The sequence below is a fragment of the Mauremys mutica genome, chromosome 6 (genome assembly GCF_020497125.1).
Source record: "Mauremys mutica isolate MM-2020 ecotype Southern chromosome 6, ASM2049712v1, whole genome shotgun sequence".
NCBI classification, from domain to species: Eukaryota; Metazoa; Chordata; order Testudines; family Geoemydidae; genus Mauremys; species Mauremys mutica.
The window spans coordinates 108,795,881-108,821,236 of record NC_059077.1 but is presented as its reverse complement, the minus strand read 5'-3'; the positions used below and the strand labels follow the sequence as shown (position 1 = coordinate 108,821,236).

General features: G+C 43.6%; 1 protein-coding gene across 18 annotated transcripts in view; it reads left to right on the top strand.

Moving 5' to 3' along the window:
- The first annotated feature begins 340 nt into the window (after positions 1 to 340).
- Positions 341 to 25,356, top strand: part of ELAVL2 (ELAV like RNA binding protein 2) — a 146,035-nt gene continuing 121,019 nt past the window's right edge. For 6 of the 18 annotated variants that reach the window (XM_045022249.1, XM_045022247.1, XM_045022241.1 and 3 more), the window contains exon 1: positions 4,073 to 4,204. The gene's annotated coding sequence lies outside the window, so the exon portion shown is untranslated. Of the gene's footprint in view, positions 860 to 4,072; positions 4,205 to 8,394; positions 8,414 to 14,314; positions 14,434 to 25,356 lie in introns of those variants that run through there. The other 12 variants (XM_045022253.1, XM_045022252.1, XM_045022251.1 and 9 more) reach the window with 9 other exon arrangements.

Below are 25,356 nucleotides of genomic sequence, written 5' to 3'. Positions count from 1 at the left end.
ACGGATAAAGATTGCAGCCCGCGGGGAACTCTGATAGTTCAAGCAGAACCATCCCACGTTGCTCTCTGCGCCGGGTCCCCTATTTTCTCGCCTTGCCCCCGTGCTGAGCGTGGTACCTCTCGGTGCAACCCACCCTGAAACGGGACTCCATCGAGTGTGCCAGATTGACACCGGCTGGCAGCCAATCGAGACCGGCCGTTGCGCCAGGGCGGCGCCAGAGCAACCCCGTCGCACCAATCGCGGCGCTCCGGCTTGCCAGCAGGCTCCGTTGTATCGGGTTTCGGCGTATACTTCCGCGCGTGGCGCCCGGGATAGGTGGGAGCCTGGCACAGCTGCAGACACACACACGCACACACGGGTGCGGAAGCAGAGGAGCGCTGGGTGATACGGTTGCTATAAATCTGTGTGATCCAGTCCACCTCCCTTTTAAGACGTCCTCCCCCTTTATTTCTGTTCTCACTTAGAGATGCAGCATTTTACTTCTGTAGCGAGCTACTAAAAAGAAACAAGGAGACAGAGAGAAAGAGACCGTCTTTGTAACGCGTCCTTTCATCCCTTCTTTTCTTTGTTCCTTCCTTTATTTCTCTCCCCTCCCCCCTTTTTTGTTGAGTTGTGTTGCAATAGGAGGCTAGCCTGCTCACATTCCTTGTTTTAAGTTTTCCTTTCCCTTTTAATTTTCCTGATTTTTTTTAAGTGTTGGACTATTGGGAGGGAAAGCATTTTCATTTTATTTGCTTCTGTTTAAAACTGTCCACAGTTTAGATTTTGTGTGTTGTCTTGCGAACTATCCATCTGCTTCTTACTCCTTTGTATTGGGAGAACTTCAACGTTACTTTTTTTTTAAGCTGAAGAGAGAAAGGTAAGTTGTGTTTTGATTCTTTTAATGTTTCGATAGCTAATACACCGTCTAAATCAAATACCAGAAAGCGTAGGATGCATGCAGTAAAGAATTAAATCTATTACATATGCTTATGTTTCCTTTAAAGCAATTCATGTACATTACAGTGTGCTAGGACAAATACCTGGAAATATTGGCAATATTAAGACCACTAGGAGAAAATATACATTATTTTGCATTCAAGCAGATGTACATATTCAGTGCCTAGGCTATAAACTAGCTAGATCGTGGTTTAAAGTTCTTATAATAGGAATACCTAACTCTGAATGCATCCCTCGCGTAAAACATCTGAAGGGACCCACATCATGCAGCTGAATGAATGAGTATCGCTTTGAGAAGATAAACCTACGTTTGCAGATTAGGCGGGATAAGACCCCAAGTCTAATTGCATTAGCCCAACAGCATTTTGTCAGTTCTGAAGGGATGCGAGACGGCATGTAGGCTACCGCATACCATTTGTAGTGGTCTGGACCAAGTACATGCAGCCCGTGTGATTAGCTGGGGGTAAATAGCTGTCAAAACTGATGACTGGGTAGAAGGTATGCAAGGTCCAATTGGGGTGACTGAATTGCTGAAATATAGGGGGAGACATTATTTTTCAAACCTTCGAGTGCAAATTAAAAGCCTATATGAGGAGGATTCAGTCTACATGCGGGATACAAGAGTCCCTTTGTTCTGGGAAAGCTAAAAATGCTTCGTATTGAGGCAGTGGAAAGGCGTGAGCTGGCAAGGACAGAGAGAGGGATACGCCAACCACTGTCCGTGGTCCTACAGTAGCGACAGCTTCCATCGCTGAAAAAGCCGTTCCCTGTAAGTACCCTGTAGCCATCCCGGCAGCCTGAGCCCCCTTTTCCCTCTCTTAGCTATTGTCAGGCTGCCACCAGAGAAAAATGGTTGAGCATGGGAGGCGTTGCTGGTCCAGACTGTAACTGGCTGGTCGAGCTTGTTTCAATTTTAACTTCAGTACTGCCCCTGTTTCAGATAAAGCAGCCTCCCCATGGTTGCGTAGGGGAAACCTAACCGCGGGGAAGTCTGGCTTGCCTGGGAGAAGTTTACATTTAGTGGCAGAAGCAAAATGAGGTGGTAATAGCAGGGGGTGGGGGGTTAGTAGGGTGTCCCGGTGCCCGGTATCTTCAGCCTCCTTCCTGACCTGTATTAAACGATGTGATTAGGCGGCATTTTAGAGCCGCTAAAGGATTGCACTGCAGCGTGGTAAAGGACAGGACCACGCATTGCCATTGTTGTTTAATTTATGCCCATCACGTTTCTACGTAGCCACCTATTGCACATCTGAAAAGAACCATCACGAGAGCTATACAACTGTGGCAAATTGGTAGTTGGGCACGTTCCTTCATTCGGCATCCCAGTCTTGGTAGTGAAATCGGTGTTGAGACGGTATATTAACTAATAATTACACGTTACAGAGCTAGCTTTATTGTTGGGGGGGGGCGAAATGAATATTCAACAATTTAGTACTTGTACCTAGCTTTGAGGATGTGACTATCCCCTTCCAGTTAAAACCATTCACTGGAGCCTATTTTCTGCCTAGCTAAACATATTCCCTCAAAAGAAGAGCACCCAGATTGCTAGAGGTTTGAGGGAAAGAAGCTGTAGACTAGTATTAAGCAGATCTATGAGACAAGACTGTTACTGAGAGGTGGAGGTTGTGTCTCCTTGCTGGTTTTATAGCTTACAAATATCGCAGTTCAAAAGACTTCTGCGAGGGTGGAGTGGTATATGTGCCTGAAGCTGAAAAGTGCATCTTACAGACCAACATTGAGCTCCTTGAGCTTAGTCTATACTATCCAGTCATTTTAACACCTCCTCCCCAGGCCATTTCTGTAGAAAGTACCATTAACTGCATGCTGTTGCTAGAAGCTAAGCCCATCTATCGAGTGCATTTTATCTCCAACCAGGAAATGAACTGAACTAGGAATCTAAATTTTAGTAGGGACCAATCTGGAGACTATTTGCCTACTATTTCAGTCCAAAGGAGCGAACTCCTGCTAAAGCGCTATTTTAGCGAGATGGAGGTAGTCATAGAGGCAGTGTAGGCCCCTCTTGACTTCTGAGGGTGCTTTAGGTCTTTTGACTATTTGACTAACATACTGTATATAAAGTATAGGGAGGGGAAAGCGTGACATTCCTCTCTCCCTCCCCTCCAAATCTATATTAAATTGTTCCCCCTAGGATGGGAAGGGGGCAAAAAGAACGAGAGCCCCAGCATAAAACTGTCTTTCCTCTAAAAGAGAGAAAGCACATCAGTCCTCTATGAATCAAGAAACAGCTAAACTAGAGATCTTGCTTTTAAACCCCCACTTTTCTTCTACCTCTAGACTGCAGGAGCCCCTGAACTGCATTGCTTAGATAGAGTCTGTTTTCCCCCCAGTCCTACACATGGGCAGGTGATCTGTTGTGGCTAATGAGGCACTCAGGTGTTTAATGACAATGAACTCGGCATAGGGCAAGTGCAATTAATACACCACCTAGTTGTTTGCTAGAAGTGCGCTTGGGTTCTAACGACGAAAGCAGGACTCAGACTGCAGAGGGCATGAGTTTGTACAGAGGCACAGCGTGGGCCTGCTCCATGCAATACTGTATTACTATTAATGGGCGGGGATGGAAGAGTGACTCCTTACTAAATACCTACCCCATGATTATCAGACTGCTGGAGCTGCACACTACACTACAGCTCTTCTTCCGACTCTGGCATGGGGACCCCAGGGAGAACAGGCTACCCAGCAGCTCTCCAAGCCCATTGCACGCTAGAAATAGTTTACTGGATCCCTAGGTGTAGGAAAGCGCCCCAGAACAAACACTATCGGCAAAGTTTCCTTCTGTTGAAGCTGGCCTCTGAAATAAAGGTCGGGGGGGGGGGGCTGGGAAGAGAATAATTTCTTACCCTTGGGGGGAGGGGGGGAAATCAGCTCAGCAATGCCATGCAGGATGCAGCTAGGGGACGTTTGCAAGACACTGGGGCTCTAGAGGCTTTTCCAGCGCAGCTTTGCAATACTCGTGTTGTTATGGGCGGTGCTTATTCCTCTGGGCCCGGGGGTGGGGGAGGGAGCGTGCTACCCCCGCGCTTGTATGTGGGGCCGGGGCGGAGCCCCTTCCCGTCGGGCACGTTGACGCCTCGCCTCGCCTTGCTGCGGGCTCCCGGCGCCGTCACTGGCCGCTCCCAGGTGTCACTCAAGCAGCCCAAGGTGGGGTTCCTTTTATTTTCCCGCCAGCGCCCGGGCCACTCGTCCCTGCCGCAGCTGGATCGGGATCCTTGCTGGCGTGGGGCGCTGCAAACGCAGGGCCGGAGTAAGTTAGAAAATAAAGCGGGGCATGAGAGCAAATCTTTTTTCGGGGGGTGGGGACCGCCGCTGTTGCTGCCCCAGAGATGACGCTCCAGGTTTCCCTTTTGGGGGGGCATGCGGGGCCTTTTTCTTTTAAGGGCTCCCTGAGTTGTTCATAGTTTGCAAGCCCGAGCTCGCGCTGCGTGCCCTGGAAACCAGCTACTCGGGGCTTTATTTGCTGGTGGGGAGCTGTAGCTAACGCAGCGTTTGTGGTCTCGTCTCCAACTGCAGCGTGGACGGGAGTCTCGCTGCCGCCGCTGCCTTTTGTTTGCAGCGTTTCCCGGGGGGGGATGCACCGCTTAGGAGCCGCTAAACACTCCACCGTGTCGTTACCCCCGCGGCGGGGCGCGCCCCCCTCCCCGCCGGACCTCGCCCCCCTCCCCGCCGGACCTCGCCCCCAACGTGCGGTGCAAAAGCCTCGACTGGCGGCGGCCGCGGCGGCCGGGCAGCAGCTGGGCGCTGGGACAGGCTCCCGGAGGCAGTCGCGCCTCGCGCTTGCCGGGCGGGCTCGCACGCGCTGGAAAGGCGGCGGGGCGGGGGGGAGCGGCTGGCGGGCTCTGGGCGTGGCAGGGAGCGGGGCCTCTGAGCGGCGCCGCGTGCCGGGATCCCCGGGCAAGCGAGTGGGGGGAGGCGGGCGCGGCGGCGTGTGCTGCAGGGAGGGCGCGCGTGGTGTAGAGGGGCCGGCCAAGGTGCAGAACAGACGCATCTTATTCATGGGGCGCTGCCTTCCACCCCGTCCTCCAGCCTTCCGCTTGCCGCCCGATCTCCCCGGAGCCCTGGCCACTAAAGCGCCCCGCACTGCGCCTCCTCTGCCAATTTCTGTGCACGTTCACGTTCCCATAAAAAGAGAGAGGGATTCTTCCTCTTGCAAGGACTCCTCTGAGCTGTAGTTCCCTTTCCTTGCTGTGCACCATCCACCCCTCTGCAATGCGAGCTGCCATTTTTCCTAAGAAGCTTTTTGGCAAGTCCATCTGGTTATTTTCCCTAAGTGTGGTGATCGAAGGGCTGCAAACTGAAGATCTCCTTGTGAGTGCTGAGTTTGGGCAGGCATGATGTAGACAAGCAAACACAAAAAGGGGGAGGAGAGAGTGCACATCAACAGCAGCCTACAGTAAATAGACTGATTTGGTATCGATATAGAGTCGTTCCTTGGTGTGACCCATGTGCTCAATGCAAGAGTGAACCTGCAGAAAAAGGGTGACGTTCCCATTTGCTAAAATTTCTGCACAATTGAGCTTAAATGCGAACCTATCAGTTGAATAATTAAGTGTAATCTTTGAGTAGATGGTGAAAGGCTATTGATACAGATGACTTCTGACTCCCTTTTCTGTGCTAGAGAAATGTAGCTATAGCTTGACATGCAAGAGTTCTAGACTAACCTATTTTAAAAAAAATTCTTTTAAAATAGGACTGTGTTGGAGGGCAGGGACAGGATTGGAGACTGTTCAGGATTCTCGTTGAACCAAGAAGAAAGTTCAGATAGGCATATGCAAGCATAGCAGGTGGAGAAAGATGGCAGGAGAAGGATCTAAATGTGTTGGAGGCTTCAAATCATGGGGATGAGGTCTCAAGATTTGACTCCCAGAAATCTGTGGGGAGGGATCTGTGTAAAAAACTTTAATGCATCCCTCTTTTTGCTAATATTTAGTTTTCCAGGTCTTGGTCAAATTATTTGGTTATTGTTCCTACACTCTGTAATACAGTACTTAGTATTTGCATCAAAAGAATCAGCACAATCTTTTAGTGAGGAGGTGCTTTTTGTTGCTGAATAGCTTTTGTCTGTCTCTTCTTCCCTTTGACTACTTGGTTAGCTCTGTCTTCTCTCCTCCTTCCTTGATTGTTTCCTGTAATCTCTCTGGAATCTCCTATCCCTTCTTCCTTATTTTTCTCCTCCATCCATGCATCTGTTGTAGCTGAGATAAACTCAGCGTCAGTGCCTGCTACCATGACAGGAAGCATTGTTTGGACTCTTCTTTGTAGTAAATGCCTCTATCTGGATTACTCCCCCCTCCCCCTCCCCCAACATGGCCTTTCATTCTTACACACCTCTCTGTCCATTCTCTCTGCACCTCTTTTTACCTCCCCCACCCATCCCAGGTCTGATCCCACTCTTCCTGGATTTAATTTGGTAATAGATGCATTGTTATCTTCTCCCTGGATCAACTTATACAGATCAAGGAATCATTACTTGCACCGTGGGGCAGCATTTATTTTTGTGCACAGTTTGCATTGCCTTTAGCTTGAAGAACCCTGGAATAACTTGTGCACCTTCAATGGTCTGCATGCTTCAGAAATGCTGCGTGCACATTTAAAATGTGCAAGGAGTTCTCATCCTTTCAGTCTAAAGTGAATGTGAACTGTGCATGAGTAAAGACGCTGGCCCTGGGTGGGGAAAGGAACATGTGGAAAGTTGGGGCACTGGCTTCCTTAGCTTATCACAGCGCTCCACCCTGTGGGAGAAAGTGCCTCAGCGCTGCTGCTCCTGACCACTAGTACCGCTACACCTTGGTGTGTCCAAATTGACACTACCTAATGGTTGTGATGTGTAACAAGGCATCCCAACAAGAGCTGATTATATTTATCTTAATTAAACAGGAAATAAGCAGACTTTCATCTTCTGTTGCCTATTAACTGATTAAAACTGTGGAGGCACAACTTCACTAGCACATCTTCTAGAAACTTTGACTCATTACTCTTCAACCACTCCCACCCCTCTACCTTAGAGAAATGAATCACAGCAAGGCAAGGAAGTTGATGGCTTGGCATCAAGCCAAAACTGAAAATGGAATATTTGTGAAGAAAACTTTGTTCAGTGTTTTGAATCTGTAAAGGCAAGCATCTAATACTGAGACTTAAACATAGGAATGGCCATATTGGGTGAGACCAGGGAGTCAATTAGTTCAATATCCTGTCTGACAGTGCCCAATACCAAGTACTTCAGAAGAAGCTGCAAAAAAACCACTATGGATAGTGATGGAATAAATTGCTTATAGGGAATTTTTCATTAACCCCTGTGATTTTTAGTGCATGGTTTACATCCTGAAACACAAAGGTCTTTGTCCCACCTTAAAATTTATCCTGTTTCATGTAGCTTGATTTCTCATTATTCATCTAAATGTCTAATCCTCTCTTTTGAATACTACTAAGCTTTTGTCTTCAAGAATACCTTGTGGCAGTGAGTTCCTGATATTACTCTTATTACACAATGCATAACTATTCCCTCTACTCCACTTCTAAATTTGTTCCTTTAATTTAATGGATGTTATCTCATTCTGGTGTTACCCTTCCATTTTGGCTTACATGGAATAATTGATGATAGGAGGACAAAATGCCTGGTAACATCAAGACTTTCCACACCTTAGAGTCTCTCTCCTCTGTCCTGGAACTCTGGCTCAGTTTTATATAGTATGACTGGCGTTTGAAATTTTGTAGTGAAATATTCTAATTATGTGGTGTTGGCATCAGTGGAGATGAAATTACATTTTTTTTTAAGCACAAGTAAATAAAATTGTTTGCTTAATGTTTCAAGATTGTGACTATCAAACACCTTAAGACTAGAATGCAACACTTGTAAAGTCAAAACTTGGACAAGAAATATTTCATTTGACCACAGAAGAGTTTCCTTATACAGTTCAGTAACTGGTTAAGAATTTAATCTGTTCAATGACTGGTTTTATGACTAGATGAGAAACTTTTTGATGTATTCAGTGAATAATCTACTATAGCTGTCTCTCCTGTGATTTTTCTCTTTGCGTTGGGCTGGCAAAAATGGGAGGATGCAAAGAAAACCATTAGTAATCAACTCTGGCCATCTAAAATTGGGAGTAAAGGGGGTGACAGTGGCATTGTGTTGAGAACTTGAACTACAGCTTCAGTTTGGTGTTTTATCTGAGATCTGAGTCCATAGACAACATTTAACTCTTTCCTAGACCTTTTGGAGATTAAGTGTGTTTGGGGTGACTGACTTCAAGCAGACCCTGAACCTTCTCTGCAGCTTGTTTTCTCATAGACAGTGGAAGAAGAGACCTACTGCTGATTTAGTATGCAACTGTAAAGGGATGTGAGGTTTATCTGACCTACACAACATAGGTGACTCAGAGTAACTGTCTTTTTTTGGCTGTACGTAGCGTTGGCAGTAATGGAAGCTAGATGAATTGCAAATAACCTTGAAACTGTAAGGGAACGCATTCTAACATTAAAATTTGACATACTGAGGCTTTATTTTCCCTTTCAAAAGCCTTTTATAGCCATACTTGAACTGACATTTTCCTTCACAGTGATAGTCTTCTCAATTCCAGTGTGTTCTGTTCCGGTAAAATGGTTGATCCTTTTTTTGTGCACAGTAAAGACTTTAATTGCTTTAGTCTTCAGAGTAACTGATAAGTCTTGAAAATGCTAGTTAGCATTTGCATAAATCTTTCCACATTACTGGCCTAATCATGTTAGTTTATTGTTAATGCTGTTTTATTCTGTTACACAGACTGAAAGCGAGTCCCTCTCGCACTGTGTGATCTTTTGGCATTTAGTCACCACCATTTTTTTTATTGTATAAAATGGTGTCATGAGTAAGGGATGTCCTATTTAATGACTGCTGTTAAGTCAGCTACTTTTCCACCAAAGTAGGAAAAGACTTAAGTTTGTCATACATATGTGGGAAGCTTACATTTCTTATGTATGAATTTGCTTACCTTGTGGGTGATTACTTACAAAAAAAAGAAAAGGAGGCATTTAAAATATTTCCTATCATAATCTTGTTCCTGGCTCAGTAAGGACTTGTCTAAACTACCGTGAAAAAGTCCCTCCCCCTCCACTGAGTTAGCTTAATTGGTATTTTAATAGATTTAAGGTAGATCAGTTGGGGAAGGTAAAAGAACAGCTCTTTTTAGTCTAGCAGAATCCAAAGACTGTGCTCTTCCACCTACCTCTTCCTTTCTGTGCTCCTTTCCCCCAATCAGCATAGCTACTCTACAATGCTCTAGATTCTTTCAGAGGTAGAGTTGAAGGGAAAAAATTACACTTACCTACTTGTAATAGTAAGTTTCTTATTGATCTCTGCAGTGGTAAAAGGTTGCTTATGACAAAATCTTACTGTTATTCAGACTAATGGCTTTTGATCTCTTCTTGCCACTGTTCACCACCATTTATTCCTGCAAAACAAAATACAATTGATGAATGAATTTGATTTGCCTGTAAAGATGCATCCCATCATCAGGAATGTTTGATTTTTTTTGTTCTAATGTGTTCGTTAGCAGAGGTTAAAATTCTTGAGTGCTGACCACAGCTATCTTTATGAGAACCAATTGTCTTAAAACATGAAGCTTTCTTTTCCTGATAGCTCAAATTTATTTGAACAAACTGCAATATCATCCAAATTGACTACCAAACAATGTTTGGGTTTTTTGACACCCTTGTCCCCAATTCCTAAGCAGGAAATCAAACTCCCTTCTTTCTGATCTGTTATCTGTATACATCTAGACAAGTTAATGGATTTGAATGGATTAGTGCTGAATTTACACCGCTGTACCCGAGAAGAATTGGCTTTCAGTGTTGGACAATCGTACTGGAGTATAGCCTTGCAACAGAATTTGAAATAAGTTTGTTTGGTTTTGCAGCTTTCATTTAAATAATAAGTATCTGATGGCAAAATATTCTGCAAAGGTGGGTTTTGATGGTTAGCTGAGAGGCTCAGGAAAACTGCCAGTATTGAAGAACAAGCTCCACTAGTAGCCCAGTAGGCATTGTTGTAAAGTTGCAGGGAATCCTCGTGGCTAATGTGTTGCCACTGCAGCTAGGTTTTACAGTATAACCTTGGCAGAGGCTGTATCTAGAAAACAGCTGCCTGCTCTGTACTTTACCAGTTCCATGTGAAAACACTTTCTCTCTTGCCTTGCCTTATCCAGCACATTCTTTCAAAGAAAATGTATTCTTAGAGAGGGTCTGGATGAGAGACTGTCAATTTTTAAATGTTCTATAGTCTGATTATGCTTCATACCACTTTCTCTTATGAAAAGCAACTCTAAATTGCTTATAGTAGAAATGCCAAAAACAGCTCTTAGAAAATGTTTAAAAACCTAAAGGTATTATACTTCCATTCAGAATGATGACACTTGAAATCGGACATATAGCTCGGGATGAGCATCATTACTGTCTAGAGTTCTAGCAGCATGAGTAAAGGATACAGAGAGGTGGCAAATGTTACAGTATCTGGGTCTTAAGTGTGTGCGTTTGAGATGGGACGTTCCAAACGAATGCCGATAGAACCTATGTTCCATATATGCTGCTTCTCTTGGAACTATTTTTTAGGAATTTTTACTTAAATTTTACTGGTATTATATTTTTGGATCTTGTCTGTAACTGTAGTTGCCATGAATTGAATTGTGCGGGGTTCTGAGGGAGCCATAAACTTCCTTAACTCTTCTCCCTCCTCCTTCTGAAATAATAGGTCTGCTGCCTGCGCCCGCTCTGAATGAGTGTTTCCACTGTTGCAGCCGTGCCAGTTCTGGATCACAGATGGGAGAGTAGTCTTAGAGTCTAAGGTTCCACTGGTTCAGTTATCATGTGGCATACTAGTAGCTTTCCAATGTTCTGTAGTCTTTCAGGAAACACTAGACAGACCTGAATATCTAGTGTGTGTATTTAATGATTAATACAAAATCTCATCGCCTTTATAATTCAGGCAGAAACACCAACAAAATAACCACAAACCCAATGCTTGTCTTTGCAAGTCATCTCTAAAACAGAATGGAGATTTAATTTTCTCTCACTGGGTTGAGTGTTGCTGGTGTCTGAAGAGATGTAACTTGCTCTAGCAATGCTACTGCTGCTACTCAGCAGAAGGCTTATAAATGTCAGCTGTCTGTAGAGGCAGTGCTAGTCAATTTGGAATATTTTTGCCCCCGTTCCCACAACATGTAATAAGTGAATGGGCAGGAGTGTCCCCTTGAGCTGCTCAGGGCTTTAAGGAATTGCTTAGTCTGCCTAGTGTCAGTTCTGGGTGTCTACAAGCTGAGTGAGGGTTCTAAGAACCTCTGTTTGTTCAAGGTTAAAAAGTGCTCCTTACACTTCGAGCTTCTATATTGCTTGGCTGAAAAGAAAAGGCAATAAACACCATTAGGACCTTCTCTGGAGTGGGGGAGGGAAGTAGTTTCACCAACAAACACAACTTTAAAGATATACCTCTACCCCAATATAACACGACCCGATAGAACACGAATTTGGATATAATATGGTAAAGCAGTGCTCCGGGGGGGCGGGCTGCGCACTCTGGCGGATCAAAGCAAGTTCGATATAATGCAGTTTCACCTATAATGCTGTAAGATTTTTTTTGTCTCTTGAGGACAGCGTTATATCAGGGTAGAGGTGTATCAAAATCGTCTATCCTATAAGCTAGCACAGATTTAAGCAGCATCTAATTAAAACAGCCAGCCAAAATGTTTTTTTAACTCTTCTTCTGAGTCCTGGGTCATAATGTATATCTGATGGTGTATATAATAAAAAATGCCTCATGTCTTGTTTTTCTGTAAAAACATCTGTATTTTGGAAACCAATACAGTTGCTATAGTCTTCCAAATGGCTGCCTTGAGCTTCTGAGTTAACAGCACTGATCTGGACTGACCAAAAACGTGGAAATGAGAACTGCAGTTAACTGGCTGATGTCTCCCTGTCCCCCCACCCCTTTTTTTCCCCTTCAGCATCATATGAAATAGACTTTTATTACTTCTATATATTACACAATTACTGAATAGCCAGTACTTACTTTGAAACGTAGGACAGTATCCTGAATATTTAATACACAATCAAAAATTGGGATAATTTTAAAACTGAATGCTTGAAAAGCATTTTAAGGAGAATTAGGAAAGGCTGTTCAGGCCATCCTGGTCTATTTACATCTTAGTACTTCAGGCCCTAATTGCCACCATGTTAGCTGCTTTCCTTTAGAATGATTCAGTGTCGATTTTTCATTTGTTGTTTTAGTCCAAACAGTTTTCCTTGATTAACGAAGTTTGCATGGTGGATTTTTTTTTTGTGTGGAATGAAATTGCTTTTGCCCGTCTGCTGGAATATTTAACTTAATTTACCACTTATGGGAAAAGAGAGAGTTAGTAGGGCTGGTTTAATAGTACTGCAAATATCAGATGAAGCTTCATCTTTTTTTTTTAAATGGGAAATTTCAGTTGTTAAATACAGTACACAATACTTACTGCAAGGTTGTTTTGGGGGGAGAGGAAAAGTGGAACACTGCCTTGTTGCTTTGGCTAGTGATGTGCCCAATAAATTGTTCAAGTCCTGCAAATAGCATCCTCTGCCTCCTGTGAATAGTCTCTCATCTTTTTTTTAAAAATATACAAGAGAAACTCAACAGTGGAATTATTTTTGGGGCACTGAACACTATAGACATGGCTCACTGCTCTTGACTAAAGTGTTTTTTTCCATAATGTACTTAAGGTTAGCAGCTGACCTTAGAACCTGCATCTCTGAATTTCTTTGTTGCTCATCTCTAGGTAATTGGTATATCTCCAATTATTACCTATCTCCTAGAACTGGAAGGGACCTCGAAAGGTCATTGAGTCCAGCCCCCCTGCCTTCACTAGCAGGACCAATTTTTGCCCTAGATCCCTAAGTGGCCTCCTCAAGGATTGAACTCACAACCCTGGGTTTAGCAGGCCAATGCTCAAACCACTGAGCTATCCCTCCCCCCTCTCTGAGATGTACCATGTGAAAGCAGAACTCTTCAGTGATCGTCAATCTCCATATCTAGTTTAGGGGCCAGATTGGGGTGGAATGGGGGCGAATGTGATGGTATTCTTCCAGCCAACACAAAACAAGCTCAACCTATGGCTTCTAGAATGAGGTGGTACTCACAGTAGGTTGTGCATATGCTTAAAATATGACTCGGAAAGACACGAACATGTCCCATGGCTTGGCTAGTTTCCTGGGCTTGCCACCTCCTTGATTTGTGGGTGAAGTAATTGTATCTTATACACTGTCACTGGTGGCATCAACATGACATCAGTCAGTAAATTGTGCAGGTCTAGGACCCTCTTTCTTCTTTGCATAAAGAAATACATTGCTGACATTTAAAATTGTGCTCGCTGGTTAATTTCCCACTGAGACGAATGGGACAGTTCACAACTCTCAGCTATGGTTCTGGGCTTTCTGCAAACTCCTCCCTGCATCTGTTGCATTTGGCTCACGTTTCTGAGTCTATCTTCACAACAATAACAGCTAGAGGTGTGATGTGTTTTTTTTTTTTAAATGTATGCTGAAATTCTGAAGAACAGAGACCCCCGGTAGCAGTTTCTGAGCCCTGCCCTTAGCTGTTCTAGGTTTTGTTTTTAACCTAATATCATAGAGGATTAGGAGGAAATGCGGGTGTTGCCAAGTTCAAAATTTAGGTGGTGTGTTGTGGTGGTGATGAGTTGCATGTGTCCTTGTTGTTTAAGGTCATTTGTGGAAATGTCCCCTTGTACTCTACTTTGGCTGTTGGACTATTCACTGACTTGCAGGCACCCTCCCTGAAGTGCTGCTGCGGGCCACGTTCAGTTGTGTGCTATTTGGGGTACTGGAGCTGGTATCGCTGGATTCCACCTTCACTTTGAAGAAGAATGTACTGAATGTTAAAGAGCTTTGAATGGCTTATGGAATTGGGTGGATGCAAATAAGTCTGACTGCAAAAATCATTAAGCTCAGTGGGACATTGCTCCATCAGACCCAGTGGCAGAACAGCAACTGTTGGGAGGGTGGTGGTGAAGAAGCATGCAACCTTGGAGCTCTGCTCTTGGTCAAGGAGAATGTGATAGAGGGTGGCAGGAGAAGAGGCTGAAATTCTGACCATCCTTGTTGCCAGAGAGAGAGAATTGGTAGGAAATAATTAATCTCCTGAATGGTTGCAGTACATCTGTGTATACATAGCAACTAGTAATATAGCAGCCTTTTGTATAGTAACGGGCATTTTCAGTAAATTCATGCCTTGTTCTGTAGCAGGATTTTTCTCATTTCAGTGTAATCCATTTTGTGTACCCTCTTGAAATGCCAAAAACTAATGTTGTGACCTCTGTTTCTGTTCATTCATTAGCATTAAATTTCATATGCACCAGTCCAGTTTCAAGGCAGAGCAAGATCTGGGGATTTACTTGCTTTTTTAGATCTACCATTCATCTCCAATCTTGAATCAGCAAACATAACTAGTTAAAGGTAAGCGGCAAACACGATTTTTTTATCAAGAATTTTCAGTGTCTTAAAATTGTTTAACAACCAGTGCTGGCTATCAAACAACAATTAGAATAAGATTCTTAGTTTGTAGTAGTAGTAATAGGCTAAATAATCTTCAGAACAATTCCTTTTTTTTAAAAGGTTGATGTGCCTCTAGCCAGCATATTCTGCAGTTTGGTTTATACTTTCCATTCTGTTCCCCTAAATGGAGGACTCTTGCATGCTCATAACTGCTAGAAAAATCATATATTATTCCTTGTATCTTGTATTGCAGATATGGTAACTGAGTGTGTGCTTTCTCCCCCCCCCCCCATTGGTCATATCCTTAGAGAGTTTAAAAAACCAAAACTAAACTTTTGGGTGAAATGTTGCATACCTGATCTGGCCAAAAAATCAACTTTGAGGAGTACATCCTTTCACCGACTTCATTTTTGAACTATGTAAGACAAGGGGAATGTTTTTATTGAAAAATCTATTGTATGTACAGCTCAAATGGCTAAACTGTGAAATTTGACATATAAATAGTACTTGGCCATGGATTTACTCCAAGGTAAGATCTTGGTGGGCAAGAGGGGAGTTGGTTGCTTAATAAAGCTATTAAGCGGCTGAAATTGTTTGTTTGCTCAATAGCTCTACTGAAAATCAAAGATGTTGAAGTTGCCTTTGTAACCAAGCTGCAGGCTTTCTGCCCAATCTAAAATGCAGGGGTTTGTGGCTGCTCATAGGTCCGTTTGCGTAGAAGAGGCAATATAGATAGTCCTCCTCTCTCCCCCACCAAAAATGTTTCCTTAACAGGAACAAGAAAATAGTGTGAATAAAAGTGGCAAACCTCACAAGGGATGCAGAATCCACATTATTTTTTACAATCACCATGTTCTAAGCTTGCACTTAAAAATGAAATTAGTTTTAAAGATACGGCTGTTTCAGAGGGAACAGATGTGCTGTTTGTCATGTCCAGGCACTGTAGAGAACTGTGCAATGGCTGCAGTGTCCATTTCCTCTCTCCTCATTCATCTTTGTGAATATTTAGATGCTAACATTCAGCATGGGCAGCTTTCTCTAACTATAAATTAAATGCAGTGTCAAGGTTGCACAGTTTAAAAATCAAAGTTGAGAAACAGGAATGCTTGCATTCCTAAAGCAGTGTTAACAAGGCCCTATTGCACTTCCTGTGTATCTGTGGTATAAATTGAATAGAACAAATAAATGCATTAAGCATCATATTCAAGAAAAACAAACAGAATGAACTAATGTTGCTATAGGAACCTTTCCCATTTTCTAACTTTTAAAATTAACTGCAATTTCACTGTTTCATAAGTAAAAGCAAAAATGAATCTTTTTGTACCCTTTGGCTGAACATAATCAGTTTAGCCAAAATCATTATGTACCTAAATTTTGTGATATTGCCATTGGTTGCTCAGGTGTTAGCACCAAAAACTAGTGACCAGTTAGTAAACCTCTGACTCAGCTAATAGGATTGGCTTGCCCTATGTAAATCTCATTTCCTCTCTCATGTGAGGGCTTATCTACCTGAAAAGTTGTGTTGGTTTAAAGGAGTGACTTTTAAAAACTTACTTTGTTAGTTAAACTGGTGCAAAAAGCTGTGGACACTTATTTCAGTGAAAACTAGACTTATTTCAAGTTAATTTTAAATTGACAAGGAATAGATTGAAACTAAAGTGTGACTATACAGTGACTTGCACCAGTTTAACTACACTGATTTTCCGCCACGCGCCCCTCCCCCCAAATCATACCTTCAGTTAAACTGCAACAACTGCTGTATGTAGACATGGCCTTAGATGTTGCTAGTTTGTATTTGTTCTGGCTTCATAGTTAAGTGCTGTAAACTTCATTCTGATGCTCGTTATATACCTTTATTAATTGGCTTACCCTCAGTGCATGATCCAAGCCTGAATGCACAACAGCAAAAGAAATTACTGTAATTTCAGTAAACTTGTCTGTACATTATATTCAAAAGCTAGCACTGGTGCTGAACTTCTGAACGCTGTCCAGAGTAATGATACGAATAAGAAAGGAAAGGCTTGTGTGCTGAAGATATTGTGCCCAACCCTCTTCTTTTCCAGAAGAAATTTTTTTTTTTAAGCGTGGCTTAAAGTGCTAGTAACTCTGCATTTAAATGCAGGGCAAGATGGTAGATCTTAGTCTGTCATGCATGGTGTTATTTCTGTGGATTGAAGAACCTTTTTTTTTTTAAAAAACTCTTACGAAATGAAGTTATACATTGACTTATAAAAGGGCTTATTAAAAAGGGAATTGGGGAATACATACTGGAGTTTTTGACCACTGCTATGCTTGCAGGAAACTGATACTTTATAAAATATTTTCATTTGTTTGCTGGATTTAGTGATTCAACATGGGTGATCTATGGAGAGAACTTTTCACTGGAGAATTTTGTGTGATAGCCATGTCCCTGCCTTGTGTTTTTGACACTTTTTGAGGGCATATAAACTTTTCTCACATCCTCCTGCAGTGAATCTTCAGTCCGCTTGCAGTGATGATACAGAACTCAGTTTGTCGGTTTTGGTTTATGGGTACATCCCTGCTCCTGAAGAAGCTGACAATTCTATTTGCCGCAAGTGAGATGGGCAGGCCTACTGCAAATCTTTTTCTGACTCTCGGATTTAAGCTTTTCTAAACTAAAATACAGCCCAACAGTACTGTGCTTTAATCTGCCTGGATCTGTGCTGATATTTTTTTAAACTGTCTTGTGGGGTGTATGACTTTATTTTTTGGATTTTTTTCTTCCTCTGGAGGCATTCTAGCAGCACAAGATGGGCATGCCCCTGCTTGATCCCCGTATGGGCAAACAAGCAGTGAAGAAAAATAAAGAGCATTTACCTATATCACTAAATAGTGAGCGTTGGTATGTCTCTGACTGGGGAATCCCCCCACAATTTGACCTAGCGCAGGGAGGGATTGCACTCACTCTTCCATGAACCAGGGGAAAACTGAACGTGTGGCAAGTGGAGCAGAGGAAGGGGTAATCGAAGAGTAATTGCTCAAAAACAAAAAAGGCTAATAATTAGGGCCCTACCCAATTCACAGTCCATTTTGGTCAATTTCATGGTTATAGGATTTTAAAAATCATGAATTTCATGATTTCAGCTATTTGAATCTGAAATTTCATGGTGGTGTAATTGTAGGGATCCTGACCCTAAAGGGAGTTGGGAGGTGTCACAAGGTTATTGTGGGGGAGTTGCGGTACTGCTACCCTTACTTCTCCGCTGCTGCTGGCACTGGTGCTGCCTTCAGCTGGGCAGCTGGAGGGTGGTAGCTGCTGGTCGGGAGACCACTCTGAAGGCAGAACTGCCACCAGCAGCAGCGGAGAAGGAAGGATGGCATGGTATGGCATTGCCACCCTTACTTCTGCGCTACTGCCTGCAAAGCTGGGCCCTCAGTCAGCAGTTGCCACTCTCCGGCCACCCAGCTTTGAAGGCAGCAGTTCAGAAGTAAGTGTGGCAATACTGTGACCCCGCTGCAACTCCCTTTTGGGTCAGGACCGCCAATTTGAGAAGCGCTGGTCTCCCCCATGAAATCTGCATAGTATAGGGTAAAAGCGCACACAACAACCACGGTCTGCAGTGTGGTTTTCTTGGGCATGCATTTGGTAGGGCCCTACTAATGATGAACTGCCTGGTGACTGGCTGCAGTAGGTCCCCTCCACCTCCCAATACAAAGCCCTTTAAGGAGAACAGAGAGCTAAACGAATGGTCACTGGACTATTGATATGGGACTAAGGAACTCACAAGCCCTATTCTCTTGACCAGCAGCCCATGTCTTATGCCCTATTAGCAGAGGTGTAACCATATGCTCCTTTATGGGGAATCTTCCCCATCCACCGGGTCATGCATACCCTGGTTGCCTCAAGGTACCTCTAGGTCACAGTCTTCCTTCATCCAACTGACTTAAAGTTCCATTACGGACTTTTTGGGAGTCGGCTCAAGGGCTTGCCTCTGACTTGATGGAGGCACTGAAGAAGCAGAAGCAGCAGCCTCTTGTAGGAAGTGAAGGTACATTTTCTATGGGGGTAAACACCCCTGGCTGTTCAGTGAATTAATCAGGCCATCTCTGCTGTCCGTATTCTTTGCTATTAGGGATAGGAGGGTAAATGGAAAAGCCATAGAAAAGGGTGGGAACCTTGCTGCTTCCAGAAGAGTGCAAAAAGAAGCCCCATTCTGTCTTAAGATCAGAATTAATCATTCAAACTCTGACCCAATCCAGGGATCCTGTCCACAGTACTTGTTTCGGAGTCTTATTCAGCTGGAATCCAGTGGAACCCAAGCACTTGGAAACACCTTGGATTTCATTTAAAAAAAAAACTGAAACAAGAGCTTAAACTCCTTTCTCCTGGGAGGAATGCCAGCTGTCAAGGTAGAAGGGACAGGAGAGTAATGCAGAGAAACCTGTTCCTTCAGGAATACTGAGCCATAAGAAGGCCCAGCAAAACCCAGGCATTGTGTGACAAAGGATGGCTTATTGGACCGCTAATGGACTTCTGTCTCATTAGAGTTGCAATACAGTCATGTGGATTCATGGATTCCCTCTGAAGCACCTGGCATTGGCCACTCTCAGAAGGCAGGATACTGGGATAGATGGACCTTTGTATGGCTGATCTTATGTATGTAAAGAAGGGCCTAGGAGGCAACTTCCTCACAAAGGGTTTCTTCTGCTGCATGCACTCACTTGACTTAACTAATCCTTTCATGGGCACACTTTGTTCAACTTCCTACCAAGTATGGGAAAGTCTTGTGGGCTGTGAGTAAGCCTTTCGATAACCCTGGCTGCATTGTTTGTCCCAGATGTCTCTGTAGATGGCTTTTCTCTCAGCCGTGGCTGTGATCAGCGAGCCAGGCATAGCAGTGGCTGTTCGAATGGCTGCTTTCCAGGAACACAAAGCAGCTCCTGTCAGCCTCAGAATATACTTGAAGAAAACCTTTGGAAAATGGAAGGCTGGAATCTTGGAGGGAACTGAACTAAATCTTAATATCTATAAGACTGTATACAAGGTTCCAAGCCAAACTACAAGGTGAAGCAATCCTTCTGAGGCTGTTCTGTGAGCAGTATGGTACCAACACTGCACAGCAAGATGGAACTACTAAAGGAAAACCTATTCTGGGGAGACTTCTTTGGAAGTCTCCCCATCAAACATAAATTCAGTACACTTGCTCAGAATTGGAGTCTCAACTGGGTTGCAGGCTCCTTTTCATCAAACAGGTAACACAGGGTCATGAGACACGTATTCAGTACAATGAAACTGGGATCTATGTATTCTATTTATCTTATTCCTAGTATCTAATTGTGTGCTTATTTAAAGTAAATAAAACATCAGTATAATGGAAGCTATAATCCCTTTTTTGCATACACCTTGGGCTTATGTTGCCTCCTGGCCCTGATGCCAAGGAGATCCAGAGGGAGCTGTGCAGTTCTGGAAATACCGCAAAAACTGAAGTTCCAGATGGGGCAGTGTCCCAAGAGGGTCTTCCCCCTCTGTGACAGACATTGAGGTAAGTCTCCATATTGGTCCATCCCACAACAGTTTTCTTCACTTCACTTATGATCAGCACCGTTTCCACTACCTGTCCTTACAGTTTTATGTTTCATGAGGTCTGTGGGCTGCAATTTGCTGTTCTTCAACAGAAGGGGTCCATATCTCTAGTTTCTTAGAGGACCGTCTCATCCAGGCACCAATCAAAAACAAGGTCCAAGTGGACACCTGTGGGCAGCTGGCAATACATGTACTTCAGGTGCATGACTTTATGATAAAGACTTTGCTCATAGCTGTCAGAGCAATTCATATGTGGGTGCAGGTAAAGAGGTCATATCTTCAGAATGAAAACGGAAGCTGACAAAAGCTACATGGATAATTCTGTTTTCTTCAGACTGCAGTCCAGTCCCTCCTGACCCTCTTGGTTACAAGGGCTTCCTGTACAGATAGTTTCAGATGTCATCTCTGGAGTTTCCGCCCACTGAATTTTTTTCCCCTTTGCCTCTGTCTCCCCCTTCTCCCCCCAGCTTGCTGTTGTGACCAACCAAAAATAATGTTCAGATCACTTCAGTGGTAGATGAGAAAGATCATAGGATGGACTTCAAATCTTAGAACCAGATAAGCTCATCCTGAAAGGATGGTGAGCCCATTTGTGGAGTATTGCTGCATTTGAGACCTCTTTTTACAGAAGACACAGTAACAGCTGGTTAGAATTGCAGTGTATTAAAGGGCTTGATGGTATCCATACCTTCAACATCAAAGAGAGACATCCCAGTTATGGCAGGCTTTGTTTGCAAAAGTGACTGGGCCACTCTTTCCTTAGTGGCTTGGATCCTATTGACACTGATAAAGAAGAACCTGTTTATCTGTATGGTATCTATCAAAGTTGCAAAACAACCACATAGTGGATTGGCAAAGCAGACCAGGCAGAATGGGGCGTTCCCAGATGTTCTGGCACATAACCAGAACATTTCACAAGTCAGTAGATCTGTTTTTAGGCACAAAACCGCCAAATGATGTTCAGGGATTGGTGGCAACAGAGATACTTGCCCAGACCAGAGAACCTGTTATGTGCCTTCTGCTGTTCCTACTTCTGGGTAAGATTATGCAGAAAATCCAGCAATCAGATGGCTTCTGTAATTCTTGTAGCACCATGCTGGCTTGAAGGATGTAATTAGTGAGCTTAGTAAACATGATCTCAGAATTACCACTGTTCATCTCATAAAAATCTTCTCTTATATGTAAAGGCTCATCGTATAGCGAGACTCTAAAAGCTGGCTGCCTGGAATTTGTATGAAAGCAATTAAGGTGGCTATTTTGATAGGTAACCTACCACTTGAGTTTCCAGTTAATAGTTGTCAAGGACATACTGTATAATCTGGTACCTTAAGCGGAGTTGCAGTAAGGTCAGCTAAAGTACAAATTATCTACTAGTGTGCCTGCAAGTTGGCCTTGCTGTGGGTTTAAAGGCACCCAGATTTAAGGTGTGTGCCTACTCTGCAGTGCAGAGAGAACTAAAGCAATTGAGAGATCAAGGTCATTTGGTTTCATCTGGCTGTAGGGGATAACAAGGCTTCAGAGTTGTTTTTGCTATCTAGGTAGATCAGATGGTGTATACAAGGCAGAGACTTGCATTTTCCTTCTGCACTCAGATTACACTCCCAACAAGCAGGAGTAGTCCACTTGCCGATATTGAAGTGTATTTCCATGCAAAGTGCCCACCAGGCACATTACTTCAGAGTTGACATCAAGCCTCATCTGGCACTGTAGCAGCAGTTGTTGAAGTCTGTAGGTGTTGGGTGAGTACTTGATTTTGTCGCACATGACCACAGCTGCTACACTTCCTTATTCTACCAGAGGGAGTGTGGGTGCCAGATTCTTTCTTGCTTCCCCTGTGGAGGCTCCCTAGTGCTTGCTGCTGCCTTCTCCTCACCCTCTGATTCTGAAGAAAGCCAAGTTGACGAGGCAGTTCTGATCCTGCTATATAGGTTTTGATATGGCACCCATCACTGTGGCTTCTTAGCATCCTAATGACTGCATATTAGGATGCCCCCTCTCACTAGTTAAGGTCCTCTGAGCTGCTGCCCCTGTTCGTTGGACACTTCTCTTCATTTTGTGAAAGGGAATCTGAAAGGAAATCTCTCCATAATGTGTGCATGGGGGAGGGGGTGGCTTTTGGACAGGGTACTCTATTCCACGCTCAAATCGAGCTTATAACTATCAGAGTATACTACCACACCTGTGGAATGTTCCTCCAGTGTTGCATGTTCAGTTCAAGTCTTGATCTTGCCGAGTGCTTAGAAAAAGGGGCTTTCCTTAAGTTTAAGACATTCTCACAGGTCAGGCACCTGCTTGGAGGGGATATTAGGGGTTCATTCCCCCCCCCCATTGGGACCCCTCTTGTTACCAGGTTTATGATGGCTGCTGAGACTTTTGCAGTTAGCGTGTTTTTTTTCTCCCCCCACGGCCCCTGGCTGTTCTTGAAGCCTAAATCTGGTCTTGACAGGCTATTTAAAGCCCTGCGTGCAAAACAATCTCTCTCTCAGCTTTCTAGTAAAGTGCCTTTTACCTTGCTTAGGGGAGTGGGCAGTTGGCTGCACTACGCAGAAGATACCCCTTTGTACTTTTCCACAGTGAAAATGCTTCCCCCTCTATGGCTTAATTCAATTCCTAAAGTAAATAAGTATTTCCATTATGGCAATCAGTCTCTATTCCTCTTGTCCCTGAAGGAGTACCTGTCACACTTTCCTCTGATGTGTTCTATCCTGGCAGAATATAGTCCAGACTACAAGTTTTAGGGGCTCTCCACTACTTCAGTGGCCCAAAACAAAAGGGGTGGGGAAGAAACCGCCTATTCAGTTCTAAAAAGTACCTGTACTTGCATTATGGAAGACTACACGCATAACAGAAGGGCATCATAACCTTCTGGGTACGAGGGAAAGGCTGTCTTGAACAGAAAGAGTATCCACTTTTAGACAAGACTTGCCAGCCAGGCAACACATCTACTTAATGCTCTGTTCCATTATCGCAAATGGATGTATCACAAATAATGGGTTTATTCTCACAACTCTGATATGAGTTAAAAGTATTTGTTTTTTCCAATGGTTTTTTTGGTTGGGGGAGGGAGTGGGAGGAAGGGAAGAGAACTGAGGAACAGATTAAATGATTTGGCTAAGGTCATTCGGGAGGCTTGTGGCATGGCACTGTACTAAACCATCTTACTGTTTACGTGATGATGTGACAGTGGGCACAACCTTTTGTGATCGTGTCCAAAGGTTTGATCCAAGAAAGTACTCATAGTGTTGCAATGCACAGTCCAGCTGGGGAGGAAGGCTCCTTGCAGGAAGGGGAGATTTTGGTTATACGCTCATCTGTATCACTGCAAAGCCCACCACTACCTGTGTAACATGTATACTGCTATGTGTGTTAGGAACCTCAGTCATGTGTGGGGTTTTTAGACTAATGAGGCTTTGATTAGAGGAGAGGAGCTGTGATGGGTGCAGAACACCTGGTGTCCATCTGATGGGCAGAGCTACCCATATTTTTGTTAGCAATGAGTGCCAGCCTAATTAGATTGGCCCTCTTTACAGAAGGGTAACTTAAAAGACTGGGCATATGACTTCCGTGCAATAGATCTTCCTCTGGCTGTCTCCTTTCTTCCCCCTTCCTTACCCTTTACTGAACTCTTCTGTGGAAAATTGTAGTCATCAAGGGGAAAAAAAAAACAGATGGCTTGATACGACATCAGAAGACGTGTATGGGCATTCCTCTGTCCTCTCAGTCTGGGTGGTCTCTGCAGGGCAAGGAGTGTGGTTGGTAACCCTGTCCCACAAATTGTGGTGTAGCTCCCTCCTGTACCACAAAGCTATTAGCTGCTTTTTTTTCCCCCTTAAGGTCAGGTAGACCATACACTGGAGGCAATCCTACTGAGAAAAACTAGTTAAATCCCTTTCTGACTGTATGGAATAAAGGTAATCTAAGTCAAGGAACTAGAAAAATGCCCTGTGACTCATTTGGCCAAACTCAACCAACTTGGAGTTCAGCTTTGTAAAACTGGCTGCATATTTTTGCATTGTAAAACTTCATTTCTTCATACAGTTCTGTCAGCACTAAAACTGCTCTTGTATTGTGAACATTCTGGGAATAAAGAGACTCATGAGGCAGTAGGTGCGGTCAGTTGCCTTTATTGGGAGTCCTGAAAGGTGGTTTAGTTGAAGGTTGGGACAGGGCAGCTGATGGACACCAGATGTCCGACACGAGTCTACAGTCAGAATTGGTGCATGTGTTCAGACCAGGTAGTTCCACACATCAGAGCAAGTCTGCTTGGCATCTGGTGTGAAGCCAGCATCTGTAGTGACGCTATGTAAAGCTGCCGTTGTTGACATCTGTGGGTGGGTGGGGAGTGGAGGAATGGTTCTTAGGTTCTCCTTCATCTTCCTTGATATTTTTGTTAAGAAAAGTGGATAGACAAGAACCCAAGTATAGACAGGAACTCCTGGCAAAAAGCTGGGTGGTCAACTTCAGGCTCTTCCAGAGGCACGTTAATGTCTTAGACCTTGTTTAAACAAAAGTTTGTATTGGTTTTAACTAAATTAGTTTAGAAACTGGAGAAAAATCTATGGTGGAATTGGAGAAAATGACTTATGCTAAGTTTTGATATCGGGTACTTTAAAACTGACCTGAAGAGTGAGTGTCTACCCGCTCATGGTTGCACTGATCTAACTGATCCAGTTTCTACACCAAATTAGTTTTAAATGGTACATCTTTCTGGTTTTAACAGGCCTAAATCGCCCCGTCCTTCCATGATATCAACGTGCTGCATTCCCAGTTTTCTTGGCCGTGACACTACCTGCATTTAGTGATTCTGTAGTATAATAGGTTGGGTATAACATTGTCAAATGGTAATGCCATGGGAGTGTTCACCCTTCCATAGTTAGCTCAGCCTAGCCTGCTTTTTTGTCTTAGGAGACACAGTATCGTGCCTCTGCCAGTAGGGGGACACAACTAATGTAGGAAAACAAAACACTCAGATCTGGTTTATAAAACCTGACTGACTTTTGGTGATGGTATCTGTGTTGTATCACGTCCACTTCGGACTGATAATACTTCAGAGGTGACACACTTTTTTTTAAACAAAAACAGCTTACCAGTAAGCACACTGCATCAGTTGTAACCTATTTGTATAATCCCTGCCTTATTAAATGATTTGCCTTTAGTCTCTCTTGTAATGGTATCATTTTAGGTAGCTCAGTAGGATTCATATTCAGAAACCTGATAAGACTCTGCCAAGTGTAAACATTATGCAGCATGTTTCTTGTTAACTTATAAAATACATCCATGCAAGATTGGCCAATGGCACAAAGTATTAAAACCAAGGAGACCTATCTGGCAGTGTTTAA